The sequence below is a fragment of the Toxotes jaculatrix genome, chromosome 10 (assembly GCF_017976425.1).
Source record: "Toxotes jaculatrix isolate fToxJac2 chromosome 10, fToxJac2.pri, whole genome shotgun sequence".
Classification (NCBI taxonomy): domain Eukaryota; kingdom Metazoa; phylum Chordata; class Actinopteri; family Toxotidae; genus Toxotes; species Toxotes jaculatrix.
In genome coordinates this window covers 6,023,589-6,044,397 of record NC_054403.1, presented here as the reverse complement: position 1 = coordinate 6,044,397, position 20,809 = coordinate 6,023,589, and the positions used below count along the sequence as shown (strand labels likewise).

Below are 20,809 nucleotides of genomic sequence, written 5' to 3'. Positions count from 1 at the left end.
TAACATTGTTACTTGAAGCATGCTGACGTTAATATTAAGCTCAAAGCACAGCTGTGGCTACGTACAGCTTCATGAGGGCATTAGCATGGCTGTGGACTCTTAGACCTGTTTAACAGTGTGTGAACTGTACATTAAATTAATTAAATATAAATAAATAAATGAATAACATATCCTCAAAAGGGGGGCTTACATATTTGCTTGCGCATCTAAAATCATTCTAAAAAAATTATGTTCAAGGAAAGTTTTGAACTTGAGTCTTTATCAATATTCACCTTTTGATGAACTCTTCTCTTTTTCAGAGCAAAAGAATTCCTCCACTTGCCCGGCTCTCCCTAAGTCCAACAATGGTCTTTGTTTTGTTGTGTGTGTGTGTGTGTTTTTATTTTTCAGTATATTGCAATACATGCATGGAGCATGCATACCTATACATTGATAAATATAAAAAACAAATATTGCAATGAAGACAAAAACTACACTACATTTTACATGTGATGGATTTATTGAAAGGCTCAGTTCATATCTCTTTTTAATGAGTGACCGTTTCTGTGGGTCAGACCAGGTTTGGATTACATTTTCCTTTGAACATTGTCAGGTTCACTCAGTTAAGTAAAATACAGAAACATACAGAGAAGATGCTGTTGGGCTATTATTGGTCAGTGTATCATGGATCATCAATGTATCATGACTAGCTTGGAAAGAGAAATTAAGCAGCGGAAATTTACATCAACTTCTTGTGTAGTTCCTGATAGATTTTATGAGCATAGTCCACTTAGGGGGTTCCTGACCTCAGAACTGTCATGGCAGCTTGGCTAAAAATTTAAAAAAGACAAATCTCTCACATATTATGTTCAAAACACTTTCTATGTAAAAACTAAAATATTATGAAGTGATTAATCCAAAGATGTATATATAAAGATATATAGTTAATCACTCACCAGATCCAGGATTGGCTCATGAATCTCAATGCTGTTTTCCTCTGCCACTAATTTCCTGTGATTGAGGATATAAACAATAAGAAAAAAAAGTTCAATTTTAATAAATGTGTGTTTTTCAAACACCAAAGAATTTATTGTTTCCCTCCAAAACCTTGTCTATTCATAATAACACTTCTATGTGGTGGCCCTTCTCTAAGGAAATGAACAGGTACTGTATGTCTGTCAATCTTGGGCTAAGGAGCCAGACAATGATGTGGTTAGCATCGTTCCAACAAACTGGATAATTGACTTTGACCCATCAGATGCTTTCAGAACTTTTCTTGTGGAATGTTGCAAGGCTAACGCCAAGAAATCTGTGCAGGGATGGCAAGTGGAACATGATATGGTGCTACAGTTAGCAAGTACGTTCAGCCCTTAATTTTTAACAGTGACCATAACTTAGAAAATATCTTATCTCTGGATCCACATGTTCTCTCCCCCTTCTCTCTCTGTAGGATCATTGGCCGTCTGTCAAATCATACCAAACTCAGAGATCACACACACACACACACAGAATGGGATCAGAGGTTGCTGGACTTTGTGTTAATCTGCAGCCCTCCAGTCAGTTTCACAGACTGTCAGTACAGTAGTGTTGTTAAACAAAGTATTGATCATGGATGTGTCCTTTTCTCATTGGTGAAAGCTTTGGTGGAGTTGTGAACACAGCAGCATTGACATCTGTCAGGTAGTGTGGCCGAGTGGTCTAAGGCGCTGGATTTAGGCTCCAGTCTCTATGGAGGCGTGGGTTCAAATCCCACCACTGCCAGTTTTGTTCCATAACACTGGAACAAAGGACATCAGGTCCAGAACTTGGAATGACTGCAGGGTATTAAATGGTGACTAATTAGGCAAAGTTATCATGTAATGGCTATGGTTCCTCAGTTGGACTGTGTGCTATTCTGATGATAACACAAGCTTTCATGTACATGATGTTCTTCTTTAAAGCATTGTTTCCAACTTGTTTTTGTCAAGCTGGTGATCTTTTGTGCACTTCAGTGAGTGTATTTTTCTTTTGTACTTCAGTTGGTTTTTGGAGCCACAGATGCACAAACCCTCAACAGGTGGTTGAGGGAGAGAGAGAGAGAGAGTAGCACAGCAGAAGGGAGCAAATGGTGATGTGGAAGATTAAGTGGAGCTTATCTTTGGTCAAAAGATCAAGTGTTTTGTTTTTGTTTTTGTTTTTTTGTTTTTTGTTTTTTTTAACATAGCTTCACAGGTTTCAAAGAGAGGTTTGATAATGACATGGAATACAGTGAGCGCGAGATGAACACAAAACAGTATGCTGCTGGATTTCCAAATTACCTTTTATTCTGCCCCTGAATCCTTCCTGATTGGCCAGCTGTGGGGAGGTGAGAAAGGAGCCAGGGTTTAAACTTTTCTCTCCAGCTCTCTTTTATTTTACTTTATTTTATTCTTTTATTTGCTGCACAACTGTTTGTGTCACCTTGAACAACCAGCTACAGCATGATTAATGTCCTCCAAGGGGACTGTGTCAAAACGTGCGCCATTATCTCCAAATATGAACGATGTAATGTCTCCCATCTCTTTATAATGGCCGGCTTTTCCTAACCTTTCATCTTTCAGCCATCATGGTTTTTCTAAAGATTAAATAAGACAGGAGTGTGAGGGTGACGTGTTCAATTGAATATCAGCTGTGAATGAAGCTGTCATCTGTCACCTTTGAATGGTCAGCCACAATTCAGAGACTTTATAGTTCTCTTTTGTACTCCTGTTTTCAGGACCGTCATTGTCACAAGAGTACTTTACACCTGCAGTTACTGATTTTGGGGACAATAGAAACAAGTTGTGAACACAACATTGACACATCATCACTTTTTAAGTTGAAATAGCAAACTACGTAGTAAACAGTTGCCAAAAAATTAGTCATTGCAGGTGCAATTCAGGTATAATTCCAGAATATATTATGCCACTGTGAAGTCTGGAACCTATCTTGACCAGAAAAAAATCACTGACTGTCTTAATGGCGTAGCTGTAACCATAATTCCTTTAGTTTGACTTTGATTTTGACTCAGGTAACACCTACATCTCAATAGCATTGATGATACAGAGATTTGTTTCAGTAGCATGTACTTAAAGTCTAATTTTGCAGGAATATAAAAGCAAAGTAATCTTCCCAGTGCTCTAACACAGTCTGCTGCTTTGGTTTTGTCCTTTGTTCTGTTCATCTGATGACTTTGTCTCTTTGGTGACATTTAAAAATAGCCTGCCACGTCTTCATTCCTCTGTCTGTCTGTGTCTCCCTCTCACTCTTTCTCTACCTTGTTAGCGAGAAGGAGGCTGAGTAGCACTCACTGTTAGCCAATCATAGCTGTATTTAGATTAGAGCTTTAGTCAAGTGACCAGAGGGTAATGATGTTTATATCAAGGCAGATTCATTGCGCGATAAAGCTCTTGTGTCAGGCATCTCCATAAATAGATTGAGAATTGAGTTCATTCCAACGGACATCAAGAGGCCAGAAGTGCAACACACAACAATGGAGGAAAGAAAAAATACATTTCTCAAAACTGATGGGATAAATGATTGCAGAGACAGTTCAGTGGAGTAGGCCTGTGAAGGGAGAACACAATATCTCTCCAAGTCAAGTGAGTTCAACAACATAGGCAATAAGGAGTGAGAGGAAAGGTTTAGCTGAGAGAAACTCATGAGCAAACGAAGATTTTCTGTCAAATTGTCTTTCTTATTTTAACATCATAAAATGAAAATGACACCTTACTTTATGTGACAAATTCCATTATTACTTTAAAAAACCCTTGTTTCTTTAAATGCGTAACAAGATGTGAAAATTTCCAACAGAGAGAAAACAGAAGGTGCCTATCCTCAGCATACAGCCGGCTTCATTATCCTACTTTACAAAGGTGATTTTCACAAAGGCCAGTTCCTCAGGGTGGGTATTATCCTGATTTCATTAGATCAGATTTTAATCAAGGCTGGCTTCTTAAGATGGGTATTACACTGAGAATCTCCACTGGTGGTACCAAAAGATCACAGAGGCCCTCCAGTCTCAGAAAGTGTTTGTTTTTATTTATTTATTGTACTGTTGGAAAATGGTTGCAAGAACAAAAGCGTAAAAATGTGAGGAAACAGGTTAAGAAGTGGTACTTCTGTCTCATTTGCGAGGGCTTTGGACAGAAAGCACAAGGGATGATAGACTGACTGAAAGAGGATAATACAATGGAAGAGAGACACTTGTCACTAATGGACTTATTGACTCAGTCTCCAGGTACACAAAATGCATTTGATCCTCTCCTAATGGTTTTTGGCTTGTTGACTGAAAACTGAAGACAGAAAAAAAAGGGACGGAAAGAGGCATTTTCAGCGAGAAACAATTCAGTTGTTGCAGTAACAATCGTATTGGATCCTACAAAAAAAAAAAAGACTGTTTAGTTTAGCAGCGAAGGCTTTTTGTTCAGTGAACAAAGGCTGATTTAATGGCTCCACAAGGATTATAGGAAAATGCTGCGATGAACTTGCTGACTAATATTGGCCTTTGAACAAGCGACTGCAGATATTTTGGAGTGTAAATTTGGAACATCACAGATTAATGTGAAATATGCAAAGGCATGCTTCACCTACCAAAACCTGGAGTTATTCTTCAGGGTAATAAATGCACATTAGCAAATGATGCTTCCTTTGGACGAGAGTTGGTAACATAAGGTACAATAGATGGTAAAAGCAGGTCAGCTTCTACTGTGTGGTTGAGGATGGGCAGTGGCATCAGCTAGAAATGAAGTGAGTGCAAGATTATTAAAGGGCCCTACTAATCAGAGACATGCACAACCATCAAACATACAAGGACATAAAATTAGGTACATTTGGATGAATTCTTATAAGCCAAGTGTGTAAGACAAGCTTTCTATTGGGACTTTAATAGAAGTGGGACTTCTATTGGGACTTTAAAAGAATTAGTTTAATAGACATTTGTAGCCTGCTCCCCTTTTCTTTTTGAGGCTATAGACTCCAGCTACATTAGTTATTGCAAGCATAGCCCATAAGAGTGTCCCACCAAACTGTCATTAGTCAAGCTGCATTGTGGGTAATGCAGGTGCCAGGTTTTCACAATAAAGTAGAAAGCATGGAAACTGGAATGGAAAATGGAATGGAAAAAGACAATATCTCTGCATTTCGATCCTTTTTTATTTATTTATTTATTTATTTTTACTGTCCATCATAAGTCCAACAATCCTATAGGAGTATGCTTGGTTGAGTAGTCTTTTAAGTACCATTAACACACAGTCTGTATAGTTTTGAGAGAAGGGGGCTCCTACAGTACCATGACTGGCAGGAAAGAAACTGTCGCTGTCCTGTGCAATCAGTACAGCTAAACAGGATCTCTTCTTCTCCTCTGCTGCTTGTATCATGTCCCCTATAGTAATAAAACAAGAGCATAAACATACAATAACAAGAGGAACATATGAGAAATAAGTGAGAAGCAAGTTTTGGTCTGACTCTTCCACTAAGCTTGTTGCTGTGAGTGCACAGTAACAGCTGAAGGAGACTCAGATGACCGTATCAACATTTTGATCAGCTTGTCTCATCTCTCATCTGGGTACTGGCAGCTGGACAGTGAGGGGACACTTTTAAGATAGATTTTAGTAAAGAAAATCAACCTCAACCTGTGGGTTAATGTTTTGTTATCCCTGTTTTGCAGAATTATCTTTAACATAATTTAATATAGAACACAACAGAGTAACCTGCATAGTGAGACAATGTATAATCAAGAAATACTAATTCTATGTCCCATCTGAAATGAGAAAATTAACTTTAAGGTCTGTGTGAAAGTCTGTGTTTAAAAATGAATCTGGACTGAAATCATTGCGTCATTCATGATCTCTTGCTGTGTTGTAGGCCGATGTATTTCAGCTCTGTTTCCCATTTGTGCTCTCTGCCTCTGCTCCAGGTGTGTTACAGTGAGGCTTGGAGAGGCTATCATCACGTACTTGAATGGTCACGCTTCCTTGCTATCCAGTGGAGAGATGGGTAATGGAAAAAGGTACTCACAGCATGACAACCTAATTGATAAACTGGACACTTGACTGGCAAGTAGCTAGCATGTAACTAATGTTGGATTTATGGATGATACAGTACTGTAACATCTTTCGAAGTATTCTGCTGCACCGTTGGAAAAAATACTATTTTAAAGCAGAATCAAGTAATATTTCTTATATTAACATGATATTAAATCAAAACCTCAATCTCGTCCACTTACAACTGTTATAGTTGGCTGGTCCAGATGGTTGAGTCCCTAATGGAAAGGCTGTTTGCAGCACAACCTGTACTGTATCACTACACCTGAAGAATTGACCTGCACTCAATTCAACACTTCAACTAAATTTAAAATAACTGTGGTGGAAACCTCAAACAAAGATTGCAGATGTGAATCCTTGTCTGAGTATTTTGTTATAGCCTAAATGAACAAACCTTCATAAAGGGGTCAGAACACCAGACAGAGTCTGCAGAGTCTGACAAAGAAGCTTCTTTCTGAAATCATTCTTTTACTGTATATCAGTGTGAGAAGGAAAAAAATATATTAACAACAGTAAGATTACACATGTGCCAGAGGCAGCTGCAACGGTGATAGTGTCACCTACACCTATTAGGTACAAAGTATCACTGCCAATTATAATAATTACATTAGGAAAAATACTCAAATGTTAACAATGCATGAAATCAATGTGTGCAAAGTGTAAAATAATCACCTGACTCTGCAGTTCTCTTCAGTTTAAAAGCTCATTGCTCCAGTTTTTCTGTACATCAGCCTTGTTTCTGGCAGCAGCTGTTTTTAGTGAAGTTTTTAGTGATACACATATTGTACACAACCAGTCCAGCACTACACAGCAGACAATGTTAGCCTAGTGACCATAGACAAACATCTGGCCTAAGAGATAAGAAGATAGACAGCTATTCCTCTCAGAAATTGGTTGAGACCAAAACAGAGCTAAATGGAGAGTGAATATTGGACATTGGTCAGGTAGCCAGCAATAGAACTCCAAATGAATACTAATGCTGCACTACATTTGCTTGGTGTGTAAATAGGCCACATCACTTTATAAGATGATCTGTTGTTTGTGTTGTGTGTTCAGCTTGTTCTGGCACCCCAAAGCTTTATGCAGCTTTTAAGTCAGTCGATTTTTTACAAACAGAAATTATCATCATTCCTACAAGTGTCTCTCTTCCATTGTATTATACTAATTTTTTGAGATTAAACTACAACTCAGTGTGTTTCACTTTGATTCCAGTGGTCTATGGGAGAGACAGCTTCATTTTTTGTCAACAAGATGTACTGTACCATTTTGGATTAAACTCTAAAAGTTTAGTTCCCATGTAAAGGCAACTTTTTCAGCACTGAGACTGAAATTATTCAGTCTGCTAATTTTCCCTTTCGCAGGGTTTTTAGCTGCACTGTCTGGAAAAATCTCAGATAATTAGATTATATTAACTATCCACAGTGCTGGGTGAAATTTGCCAGCTGTAGAAAGGCAAATCATCATGTTGCTGCTTTTGTAATAAAATCAGAAAACTTGCACTGTTTGCTAAAGTGCAGCACAGACAACTGAGACAGTAAATTGTATTTGTACTAAACAGTTTTGGCACAGCAGGGGAATTTATGCTTTGTGGTCCACATCAGTGGATTTAGGTTTGAACAGAAGAACAAAAAACTCTGGGGCTCATCAGGCCAGATGTTGAGGCAGTTATGAAAAAGGAAAAGTGACAGAAAGAGGAAAAAAAAAACTACAGTAAGAATGATTTAAAACAGATTCACTGCATGAGTGAGGCTTATGCAGCATGCAACAAAGCACTAGATCAGGTTGTTCAAAGAAAGAAAAGCAGAGCAATAATTTACCAGACATGAGGTAAGCACACACACACACACACACACACACACACACACACACACACACACACACACACACACTCAGTCAAAGACAGATAACCCCTGTGTTCCCCTGTGTATTTTAGAAACAACAGAGCAGGATGAGCATCCACAGGGCCAGATGGCAAAAAAAGCAACATCATTATTCAGACCATTACCTCAGCTAATTGAGGCACTGCACACGCCACAAACACACACACACTCTCCCACATCACATATGGATACACATGTGCACATGACTTCATCAGCTTAAAAGACCAGTGTGCAGGATTTAGAGGGAATCTATTGGCAGAAATGCAATATACTTTTCAGACTTGTGTTTTCATATCACCTGAAACTAAGAAACGTGTTTTCGTTAGCTTAGAATGAGCTCTTTATATCTACACAGGGAGCAGGTCATCTCCAAGGGAGCCCGCCATGTTGCATCGCCATTTTTTTCTACAGTAGCCAAGAATGAATAAACTAAACTCTGGCTCCAGATAGGACTACACAGGACAGGACAAGGTACATTTCAGAACTCCAGCCTTTACTCGATGAGTCTCCCCTGTTGTGTGACTCCATCACTCCACTGCCGGCCTTGTTTAGGATGAATTTTGGACCAATGATACAGTTTCTGTTCCATATCTGATTGAGAAAGATGCAGGAAATATGTTAGATATGTAGCCCAGTGGTCTAATATGAATACATATTTGTTCCTAATAATTAGATAAATACATAAAGGTTTAAAAGTGTGGTTAAAATGCATATTTATGTGTTAAAATTTGCAGTAAGATTGTAAAGTTCATAAGGAAGTTAAAATAAATGTTTAAAATGGTATAAAATAATAATTAAAAATGCAGGAATGTATTTCATTTCATGTTAAAAAGCTGTAAACTCTTGTAAGGGATATGTTTAGAGAGATGTTTAGGATCACATGAGAGGTTGACGTGTATGGATTTGGGTCACGTGATGCGTCAGGAGGAGGTAGGGGAGAACTTGACGGTGACTTGGGGAGAGTGTTTCCCTGTCCTCGAGGATCTAAACAAAAGTGTACACAAGTTTGTGTTTCTGACATGTTTCCAGGGATTGTTAGCAAGATAATCCGTGTGGGGACATGTCCTGTGAGGAACAGAATTTTAGCTCAAAGTTTTCGATTTGTTGTGGACTGAGATAGCTGCTGGTTAGCTAAGCTGGTGAATTTTATTTTCCGATGTATTAATGCAATTTCAGAGGAAAATTGTATACCTGTGAGTCCTGTAAGGACTAAAAGCGATAAGTATATTTCTTTTTTTTGTTCATTTGTTCATTAATATAAGCAATTATTTCAATTTAAGATACCTTCTGTGTGTATATATTGCATTGTATTGGTATTACCTAGTGCTGAAAGACATTACACCTAAGTCACTATACTCAGATCATAAAAGGATTTTACATAGGTACAGTTGGTTTATGTTCCCAAAACTGATTATACATTTGACATAATCTGAATTAATCTACCAAAATTAAGTAAGGCTAAAGAACTCAGGGCCCCTTTCTACTCTGTCAGGTGGTAGACGGGCTACAGATAGATTTGGTGTCCTCATCAGCAGGACAACATGCTCCCTGAGACGAAATAGTCCAACCTCCACACAGCTGAGCAGCACAGGTTGTTTCTTTTCTTTGTCATCAATTCTATCAGCCACAAAGAAATGGTGCAGAACATTTTTCCCAGGTTTGTGAATTGATAACAAAAGGTTCCACCAAACCTACTGTAGCAGCCATGTTCTTTTTCTTTGCTACAGAGGGACCTAGCTTCTTCTGAGATTGCAGCACGTCAATAACTTACTTCACAGAGCACTGACATTAGCTTCAATTCACTTCACCTACTAAACTGTCACACTCTCTGTTGTACTTCATGCAATTATGGCTCTCAATTCTGCATTGAGTATTTTTCTTTATATTTCTTGAAATGTGATGCTTATGGCCACTGAAGGTGCACTAATGGTTCCACAAGAGCCAAATGAACGCAGTTGTGATGGCGTAACAGAGGCGATATTTTGAGACATTATGGCTGAACAATTTTGCAGTAATGGCAGGCAGTATTTGTCACAGGACTTGTCCACGTTATTTCGTAACCTCTGCCTATCGTTGTCTTCACAGCAGGTAACTGCTCATTTACACTGACTCACAGCACTGACTGTAAGGCAGTGCCTTACAGTTTGAGAAGAAATTAAGATGAAATCCATGTAATTTGCATTGGTTGCAAAAGGACTTTATTTGCCACTGCTGGGAGCATGAAGAAGAAATCGATGTGGGCCTGTACTGCCCTGACTAATTTCTCACCATTGGAAGTTGTAGGAAATCTCTCTCTACAGAACCTTCATTTAAACCTGAGATCTTTTCCCCACTGAGTGCTTCTGCTTTTTTAAAGGGCAGGACCAACATATTTTAACACTTTAATCAATTAATGCAGGCTAGGGGAAGCTGCAGGGATTCAGCATCGAGATATGTTGATTGTAATATAGTAAACACAGCTCCTGGGAAGAACATTAAGATGAAAATCATGTAATTTGTATTGGTTGCAAAAGTACTCTGTTTTACACTCAGTGAACTCTCAACTACAGTATTTGTATTGTATCTTACTTTACCTTGTAAATAGAAAGACACAACCAAAGCCAGCAATTTAAATTCTGAAGCCCATGCTTGGAGTTGGTGGTTGGTATCCATACCAACTGCCATACAAAGTGAGTGCCTGTTTCATACAGTTCTTCATCTAACAGATCACACTGGCTGTTTTCTTCTTGTATCATCCCTCCCATGCAATTATTTACACAGATGCTCTGACAAAATAGCAGTGAATATGTTCATATCTTGTGTAAACCAGTTTTGCATAACCACTAGCGATGCTAATGGAGTACTGACAAACACAAGGCACTGAGAAAGCAATGCGTTTCATGTATCTGCTTCACAATAAAAGCATTGTGTATTTATTTATTTATTTATTTATTTGCAAGGAGACAGAGGTGCATGAAATGCATATCAAAGGTCTCTAAGTAAAGGCTGGAAACATCTGCATCTTGACTGTAATGCCACCAGTCAACCCAAAAGCTTTTAACATTAAGCAGCAAGAGAAAGTGCAGAAAAGTAGCCAGTAAAGAGTGAGACAAACAAAAACAAAGACATTCATCACAGAACTACAGAAATACTGACAGTTGAACACAGGAAGACATTCAGAAATGTCATCCTGTCTCATTGTCCTGTCTGTCGAGGCACCAGATTGATCTGTACGTTGGCATCCATTTAAATATGGCAACTTTCTCTCTAATAACCTGCACCTCCTCACATGGGTGTGTCAGTGTACAGCAAGAATTGGCTTGGTTGAGGGATTACACAGGCACAGGTAGGTGGCAGGTCAGTAATATCGCGGGTCAGTGTAATCATCCCACGTCTGGTTAACGTGTGCTACTCCAGGCCCATACAGAAAGACTTTATGTTGCTCTGTGATCAGATGCTGAGGTTGAATTAGACCAGCATTGTTATATCCTGTGTGCATATGTCTGCTAAAAATGGTAGAGATGGTGTAGCTACTCATTGTAGCTAGTTAGAGGAGCTAATCCCACTTTAGAGGCAAAGTGGCTGGTTACATGACTACGGCTTGGTTCTCAAGCCAGGTTGGTCTGTCTGTTGGACAAGCTGTCTGTACAGGAGAACAGCAGTTACTTTATATAAATTTATATTAAGTTTTAAATGGAACATGATGTAAATTTACTTTCATTCATATTTAATTTAATATAAACGGCACAGAAATTAAATTTTCCATGTTGATGTGTGTGCTGTGTTCCTCAGGCTGTGTTTCATTTTCAGTGTTAGACACACAATATCTAAAGTAAATATACAAAGGACAGGTTGCAGAGGGGACAACAGGCAGTTTTTGGTGTTCTCCCTGGTGAGGATGGTACCAATGAGGCTTTAGTTAAATGCATGTGGCTCACATTATTCTGTCAAACTAACTGATAACACTAAATGAAAGCTTTTTCCCAAGATCACAAGGTGATGAAATGCATATAAACTACTTAGGCAAAAAGCAAACCCTGACCTTGTAACAACACAGAAGTTCATACATCAAGTTTTCACCGTGTTCTACCACCTGAAATCATATCTGTCGTGTTATTTGAAAATTCTAGCGGTTAAGAATATTTTATACAAGTTGAGAAAATTCTCAAAAGACAATAAACAAGGTAAGGAGGAGAATTTTGGATGCTGGGTTTCTCCCTGTTGATGCGCGCAGCTCGAGGTACTTCAGACCGCTATGTTTTATGCATGAGAGTCTGGATAGCAAACAAGAGCTGGAAAGAAAAAAAAAGAAAGAAAGAAAGAATGAGAGAATGAGAGGAGATGGAAGAATCCTACAAGTTGGCAGAAATCAACACAGCTGGCTTCCCAGACAGACAGAGAGCAAAAGAACTTCTTTTAACATGTTCCCAGTAGAGATGTGTTCAGAAAGAATCCCTAGAAAGACAGAAATCATACTGCTTTCCTCTACCTGCCTCTCTCCTCCCACCCTTCTCTCACTCCTCCTCTCTGTCTCGTTCTCCCTCCTTCCTCCTCCCTCCTCATCTCCCAGACTGCCTTGCTCCCTTGTTAGGAGTGAACTTGTTGATGTGCCAATAATACCTGACTGTAATTTGTAAACAATGCTAAGTATTCCTGTTGGAGGAATAAAGCCGATCACTCAGCCATCTAATTTGCAGAGCAATAGCTGAAAGGAGAGAGCATGAGGAAGAGGCGTGGAATCAGATTTATATATTAGCAGATAATTTATTATTATTTTTTATTAAATTCTCATCCCCTCTCATCTGTGATACCACATGAAATTGTCCATACTCCTGTTACTCACTGGAGACATTCCTGCAAAAAGCAGCAGTCATTTCTGGACTAATGAAGTAGAACTGACTTTAATATAATACAGTTTCTGCAGCGAGTATGAAGCCTCAAGTATCCAGTCATGTTCAGCTCAGTGCATGTTCACTGTATATCTGATTGATGTGCATTTGACAGCAGCCGTTGTTCAGTTATTGCTAACCAGCTCAGTGGTTAACTCATTTCCACTGTAGGAACTTTTCCATGGGCTCAGTAACCATTTTAGTAACTTTGCTTTCATTTCATTCAGAGGAACCAAACTTCTCTCAGCCACAAGTCTCTCATCCAGGGTGGTACTTCCCGACGGCCCCACAAACTTTCAGGGTTGAGTCTGCAGAGCTAAATGTGTCTCACTGTTCAAACACAGACCTCATGCTGTTACAGCTCGTGTGGAGCTACATTCACACTGTAAGGGAAGCCACTGGCATCAATATAAGGACAAGTGACAGACTCATGGTCTTGTTTATTGATGTTGAAAACGTGTTATCTAGTCGAGTAAAGAGACGTGAAGAAGAGAAATCGTCTTTAATTCGGTGACTGTTTCAGTGAGGTTGTGTGCTACAGCAGCAGTGAAAACACTCAGCAGACTGTACTCAGTACTTTGGGAACAGGCAAGTTTTCATTCTGCCTTTGCAGGTCTGCAGGTTAACTTTGCATCCATTCCTTACATCTACATAGTTGTGCTAGGAAAATACAAAAAGAAAAAAGAAAGAAAGGAACAGGATGACTTTGCTGTTGTTACATCTCAGAGAATCCTACTGTTTCATACTCTATCAGCAGACTCATTTTCCTGATTTTCATGCATTCCTGTTTATGGAAACATAAACAGGAATGTTTCTAAGTTTTGCTCCTGTGCCTCCTTTGTACCTTGAATTATTTGGTCAAAAAGGGATTAAAGTTTATTTTCCCCTGTCATTGTTCTGTGTCTTCACATCAAAGGCATCTTTTTAGGGAGGTGTCAGGACAGCCATGAAGTGAAGACCAGAACTGACCAAAGAAGGAACTTAAAGTGGTTTATAGCACAATACTTACTTGATATTTTACCCCAGAATGTATTTTGATGTATGGTATATAGACATATGACTGTATCCCTGGGAAATTACCATTGTTAAATATACTCAGCTTCATTCTGTCAGAGCATGGCCATAACTAAAGCCCTTGGAAAAGATTAGATCTCAGAGTTTAAATTAAATTTTGTGGCTCTGAACATTGCTTGGCACAGAACTTGTATTTGTAAAGGTGTAGATGGGCTGAATTAAAGCGCTTCATATTTTACGTGATGAAAATCTATTAAACCCATGCTTTGACTTTTTGCTATTCACCACCGTTTCTTAACCTCTGTGTATAAAGTGTGATGAGCCCTTATGCGTCACTTGTACATTGTAATAAGCCTAATTATTGTAGGCAACCTAAGTTCACTCAGATTGAGCTCTACTGATATAACACAACCCCCTAAATTCCCTTTCTAAACTCCTGTGGTAGACCAGTATAAGCCAGAAACACTTGTATATTATATAAATACTTGTATTTTTCCATTTTCTCATTTCAAGCTGTAAAGAGAATGTGCAATTATCCTGAAAGTTATACTCAGTGACTTCAGCAGTTTCTTTTTCTCATCTGAACAGAAGACTCTGCTCTATTTTCACTGTTTCCATCAGTTTTATTGAAAAAGAATTTAAAATACTAATGTTTTGGATAATTTACCAGCCTGAACATGGCTCATGCTCCTCTGCAGTGTCTGTTAGTCGTACCAGTAGAATCAGGTTTTTTGTAAAGCAACAAGTCACATTAATTCCCTCTCTCTACCCCAGGATATTAGCTGTTTCTGCCCCCAGGTCACAAAGGGAATTAATGGTTCATGTACACGTCAGAATGTAATAATTCCTATTCAAAGGACACTTAAGACCCTCTCCTCTCCTCTATAATTAGTGCTCTGTGCGCAGGTTACAAATTCATATGATATTAGAGTGATTTCATGCTTCAAGTGTGACAAATTGTGAAAAATTTCCCCATCCACCCACGTGTGCCCCCCCCCACACACACACACACACTAACATACTAACACAAAACACACCCATCTATTTGGTTTAATTCCAAAAGGTACAAGACAGAATGAATGTATATTTATGAATAATTTAAGAATTTTACATAGGAGCTTTGGTCTGTAAGTGGATTGGACTGGTGTATCTGTGTGTGTGTGTGTGTGTGTGTGTGTGTGTGTGTGTGTGTGTGTGTGTGTGTGTGTGTGTGTGTGTGTGTGTGTGTGTGTGTGTGTGTGCGTGTGTGTGTGTGTGTGTGCACTGTATGTGTGTGGGGGTGGTACTTGCTTGGAATACATCTCTATCAGTGTTTAGCCCCATAACAAATGGGATTTGGCAAATCTGAAGGTCAAATCGAATAGCAAACAGTGCCTCTCAGCCTCGGCCCCCTTCTCCCATGAATCCTTAACAAGCCACTCAGGGTACAACAACCGGGCCCAGTTTTTTGGAAGGCAGCCTGTTTCTCAGCTTGTGGCATCTCTCTAATAATGCAATCTATTCACCATCATAAATAATGTAGGCGGAAGACTTATGATTCCATTGTAGTTTTGCAGCACCGACCCGCTTCCAAGGCCATTTCTCAGCTGAGTAAAGAGGCGGTGATATTAAATATTTTCAGAGGGATAACGTTTAATATTTCTGTCACTGTCCTGCAAGGGGGGTTTATGTTTGAGAGACACTTTTTTTTTCCTATTCATGTATTTTTGAAGCTTTACAATGCTTTATCTTAAGTTTTGGGCTCATTCCAGGATCATCAAACACTCTCTGCATTTGGGCAGCAGTTCTTGCATTCAGTGGACAGATGGCAGAACATAAAATTGTAATGGGACCAGAAACACAGCCAAAGTTTTCTGTCAAATTCTAGTTTGTTGTGTGACATATCTTAGAGTGGTTGTTTAGCAAGTCACAATAGAAGAAGCTGATGCTTAAAGAATCTTGACTAAAAGCCAGATTAAAGTCATATGTTTTCTCTTATAAGACAAGTGTATAAGCTGCCTCAGAGGAAACTCCACAGTCTGGGGCCATAGTGACAGAAATAAATAAGAATTCAATGAGAGAAATGATCTTCTTAGAATATTTCTTCTGATCAAATTGCTAACGTAAATAAGGGCAAGACACTTTTGGGAAATTAGTAAAAGAACGGGTTAAAAGTCCTGGTTCTTGGCAAAAAAATAAACTGCACGTCATTAATAGATACATGATTTATTCAGAAAGAAAAAATAAACAACTTTAAAACTTTTGATATGAAATTATATCAATAAATAGCGGCTATTTGAAACTCAGAATTAGCCTGCAGCCATGGACAGATTATAAGACAATGGGTCGTCTTGACACAGACACGTAGAAGGCCTCTGACCCCTCCTACACAGGCCCCAGACTGAAAGAGACACAAAACACTTGCATCTCTCAACGTTTGCATAAAAAGAAGTAAAGAAGAGTTTACCGTTCAACAGTGACTTACAATGCTTCTAGGGAGGGAGTCTGGGTTTGTTGGGTAAACCTTACCTTGACCTAAACATCCTGGGAATTAGAGTAAACAAGCACATTTTCTATCTTTTCCATCACATGTCATCACTCCAAGGACATGTGACCGTTCACATCTTTTCTCTAACCACATCGGCTGTGACCCTTGTTCGTTATGTCACTGACATAACGATGTTTCCATTCTTCCTCTCCCCCTTTAAACGGCTCTGACTAAGAGTGGCAGCTAAATGGCTGAAATATAGAAATTGCGGCTCTAAGGCTGCGAGGTCTCTGGCAGTTGATACAACAGTCTACAGAAACCCTGAAAACTCTTGTAAATAGATCCAGTCATCTCTGGCTTTCTGACATTATCGTACTGTATTAAACATCTTTCAATTACATGTCTTTCTAATACTAATTCAAAACAGGATTTGTACCCTACCATTTCTTGATTTTATTAAAATCCCTGCCTTCTTTGGGTTTATGTTGTATTTGGCCACCTGCTGCACATCTTATTCTGTGAAATGCTTCCTGGCAGAGAGACTCTCTCATATTTACTCAGTAGAAACCAACCATTTTCTATTTTCTGCCAGGGGAAAAAAAAAGATAGATAACACTCTATATTCCTCCTAACAAGCATAGTTAGAGAGGAAGCACATACAAGTACAGGAAGCAGAGGAAGTGAATATGTTATGGAGAACAGGACATTGATTCTGCAGGTGATATTAACATCACATATTACAGAACCAGCCCTGACCCTGGATCACTGCTGTGAGCCTTGAAGGATAGATGATGATTGTAGCCTTGGTTGACATAAGAAAAAAAAAAGAAAATCAGGAAGTCTGAATGCGGCTTAGATGAGTGTGTACAGTACATATTTGCAGACTTAAAATAGAATAATAGCAATGCACACTTGCAGTCCCCTTTTAACTTGTAAACCTGTCAGTAACGATACAGTGAATTCTTCCGGATTTAATTGCAAGTTCCTTTATTCTTCATGGCAGTTCCAATGTAATTACATGTAAATTTATCTTGACTAATACTTTTGTTATCTCTGTTTGCTCTCTCCTCTGCTGCAGTGCTCAGTGTCCCCATAGAGTATAGTATTTATCTTCTATCCTTCAATCTTTCCAATACTAGGTCCTTTTCTTCTCCTCCCAGTTAAGACAGTATATTTATATTTATATTTATATTTATATTTATATTTATATTTATATTTATATGGAAGAAGAAATGAGGAGAAGTGTGAGGCTCTGTAATGTCACAGCTGGAGACAACAACTTCTCCAGGGTGAGTGGCTGCTGTCATTCTTGGAGTCTGTCTTAAAGTCTTCATAGCAGCAGTGCATGGAAGATGGCACTACTTGCATATATTTGTAAAAATACATGTTTCTGTCTGTTAATATTCAGTAAACTGCAAAATACAGTTACAATGAACAGTGACATTACAATTGTAAATCAACGCTCAGGCTGCAACAACACTCATCTTTTATGCTGAACTAGCTGATAGTTGAACCAAAGACACTCAACACGTGGACTAAAATGAGTTCAAAAACAAAAATAAATGTGAAACCTGTTAGCTGTAGGGATGGAAATGGAAGTACTACATCCTGATTCTAAGCAGACTTTTTTTTTGTTCAGTTTGTAAAATGAAGTTTAGGCAAAGCAGACATTTGATTTTGAGTGTGCTGTTGATGTAAACTATGCAACACACAGAGAAAATGGAAAGGCTCATTATTAAAAAACAAAACAAAACCAAAAAAAAACCTCATTATTAAAAATAGTTGGGGGTGAACAGCTCCATATCTCCTCTCCATCTGGTCACATGCCACTCTAACAGTTATGTATGAGGCAGCTACATAAATCATTCAGCTTTTTTTCTGTAAGAGGACCAAGTTCTCCCACCTGCTATTCCTGGCATCACCTTTATATGTGTTGATGTGTGTGCGTGTTGGGAAATCTGTGTATCTGCTTGTGAGTAATGATGTCTGTGTATATATGTCTGTTGCATTGGAAGCAGTGAATCAGTGGTGTGTGTGTGTGTGTGTGTGTGTGTGTGTGTGTGTGTGTGTGTGTGTGTGTGTGTGTGTGTGTGTGTGTGTGTGTGTGTGTGTGTGTGTGTGTGTATATGTGCTCATGCCATGGAGGAGTCAGATGTCAAGTAGCCGTCCACTGTGTATGGCAGTGAAATCTATCTCCCACACTGAAAATAGTAACTGCACTTTATAATTGTTTTAAAAAAAATCAATATGATAAAATTTCACACCATGAAAACTGTCAGGTTACCTGATGACTTCAGATAAACATCAGTATTTATGTGTCTCTACAGTGTTTGAATATTGTAAAGCAAAGAACACAGTGTGGTTTGATTCATATCACTGACACACATACATGCATACATACACACACACACACACACACATACACAGGATGCCAACAGCTTTGGTGACAAACAACTAGGTATGAATACAGAATCTTTAGTCCCAGGTGGATTGCAAATACACATCCATGCGCATTTTTATCAGAAAGACACACGTAAAAAATGATTACAGTTTATTTCAACTTAATGTATTTCCTGTAAATGTGGCTATTGGGACACTGTGGGTCATGCCACTTCTCTTGTAGAGACTCAGGAAACTAAACACAGTTTGCTAGGCATATCACTGCTTTCAAATCTCTTCTTAAAACAAACAACTTTCATCTCTGTGAATTTTTATTTATTTCACTTGTTTTATTGTTTTATTGCTGAATCATCATCATTATTAGCACTGAAGTGAAGAAAACATGTTAGAAAATAGTTGCAGATTTACACATGCAGCAAATATGGAGCAACATTAGCATGCATTTAAAGATATGGATATCTGGTGAATGTAAATCCAATATGGACTTTGATTTTTGGTCCACGCCAACTCCTGAATGATATATCTGGCTCTTTAGTTGCTAAATGCTCCACCAGTTAGACCCTAACTGCATCTGTCTGCTGGTTGGTGCAGTTGGCATACAATGGATATATGTTAAAAACCAGGATGATGAGAGCACAAAACAGAAACATGCTGTTAAGCTAACAGAAATTCAGAGTCTCTCCAGTTTGTCACTACAAGCTACCACTTTTACAAGGTGCTGGTGACAGTGAATTACATACATTTCAATTTTGCTCTCTCTATATCAGTAAATAATGTAACAATCGTAGTTCATTGCAGCTTTGAAATGCTCCTTTTTTTTCTGAGAAACATCCTCTGGCACACAGGTAGGTGGTGAGGCCTGGCAAGCAAAGAACAAAAACACCACCAGCAGTGCTCAGAGCAAGAGATAGTGTCAAAAAAATGAAAAGGGATTCATTACATTTATTTACACCTACACTTTTGGCGTTTTATGAGGTGTTTTCAAAGGTTTGGCAAGCATTATGCAGCATTACCACAGGAATTATATGTACCTGTGAAAGCACTTTTAGTGGAAAGGAAGCATTATTCAGCACAGTATTATTCCAGGTAGCAGTAAAAAGGGTTTAAGTGGGAGTTACAGTGTTGGCAGCAATCATAAAACATTACCAGGCTTTAGCTGAAGTCACACACAGCTAGATTCCAGATAGCAATCAGATCTGGGCCGAGTCTGGATCTATTCTGCCAGTGTTGGCTCACAGTCGACCAGATTATCTTAGTATGTTCCAGGGTTGATCAGATATTGAAGTAGCCAGTAATTTACCAATAATTTGGAAATATAACTATCAATGGACCAAGGATTATTACGTAGTTTACAGTCTGTACCTGTGCTGTGCCAGAACAGGTACAACACACCACCTGGCAATTTTTTTTTATTTCTTTTTTTATTCCAGGGATGCCAAGGAAGGTGAAATTGTTTTTACCACAACCCCCAAAATTTAGTGAGACTTATATATTATATATAAATTTAGTTAGACTTTTAACAATGAATAGAAGGAATGTAAACTGTGCCATGATCAGTGCCATGTCAGCTTCCTCTCAGAGTGAAGATGATGATGATGTAGAGGCTACAGAGGCTGTGGAGGAGGAAACTCATTCTGTAGATCAGTGTGATGATGCAGTAAGACTCAGCTGGACAATCACATGATTTAGACAAGAATACTTGGACATGAGGGTCCCTCAGCGACAGTGTGACTGGACTGCAACACTGTTGAGAGAATGCTATCGCTTTATTTTACAATTCAGATCATTTTCTGGGAATTTTCCCACAAAGAACTATTTGGTATTAACTACAGGTAAATTTGAGTAAGTACATACACTTCCAATAAATAATTTCCAAATAAATGTTAAACTACAGTTACCCAAAGTATTTTAGTTCATATATAGCAAACATGCAAACAAGAGCTGAACATACATACAATTTGAAGATAAGAAAGTGTATTGTGGTATATACATATAATTTGTAGAAGACAAAGGAGTTTCTTCTTCATACCTACAGCAGGTGACAACAGACTGTGGATTTATTTATTTTCTGTCCTTTCTGCTTGATCTCAACCCTCTGTACATCTTCCAGTATTTCATCCTTCTCTTCTGCTCTTTATCATCTTTTTTTAACTTCTCCAT

At 38.6% G+C, this 20,809-nt stretch overlaps 1 non-coding gene across 1 annotated transcript; it reads left to right on the top strand.

Annotated features, from left to right (window-relative positions):
* Window positions 1–1,658: 1,658 nt before the first annotated feature.
* On the top strand, window positions 1,659–1,740 carry trnal-uag. The gene has a single exon. It is a non-coding gene; the product is annotated as a tRNA-Leu (tRNA).
* The last annotated feature ends 19,069 nt before the right edge of the window (window positions 1,741–20,809 follow it).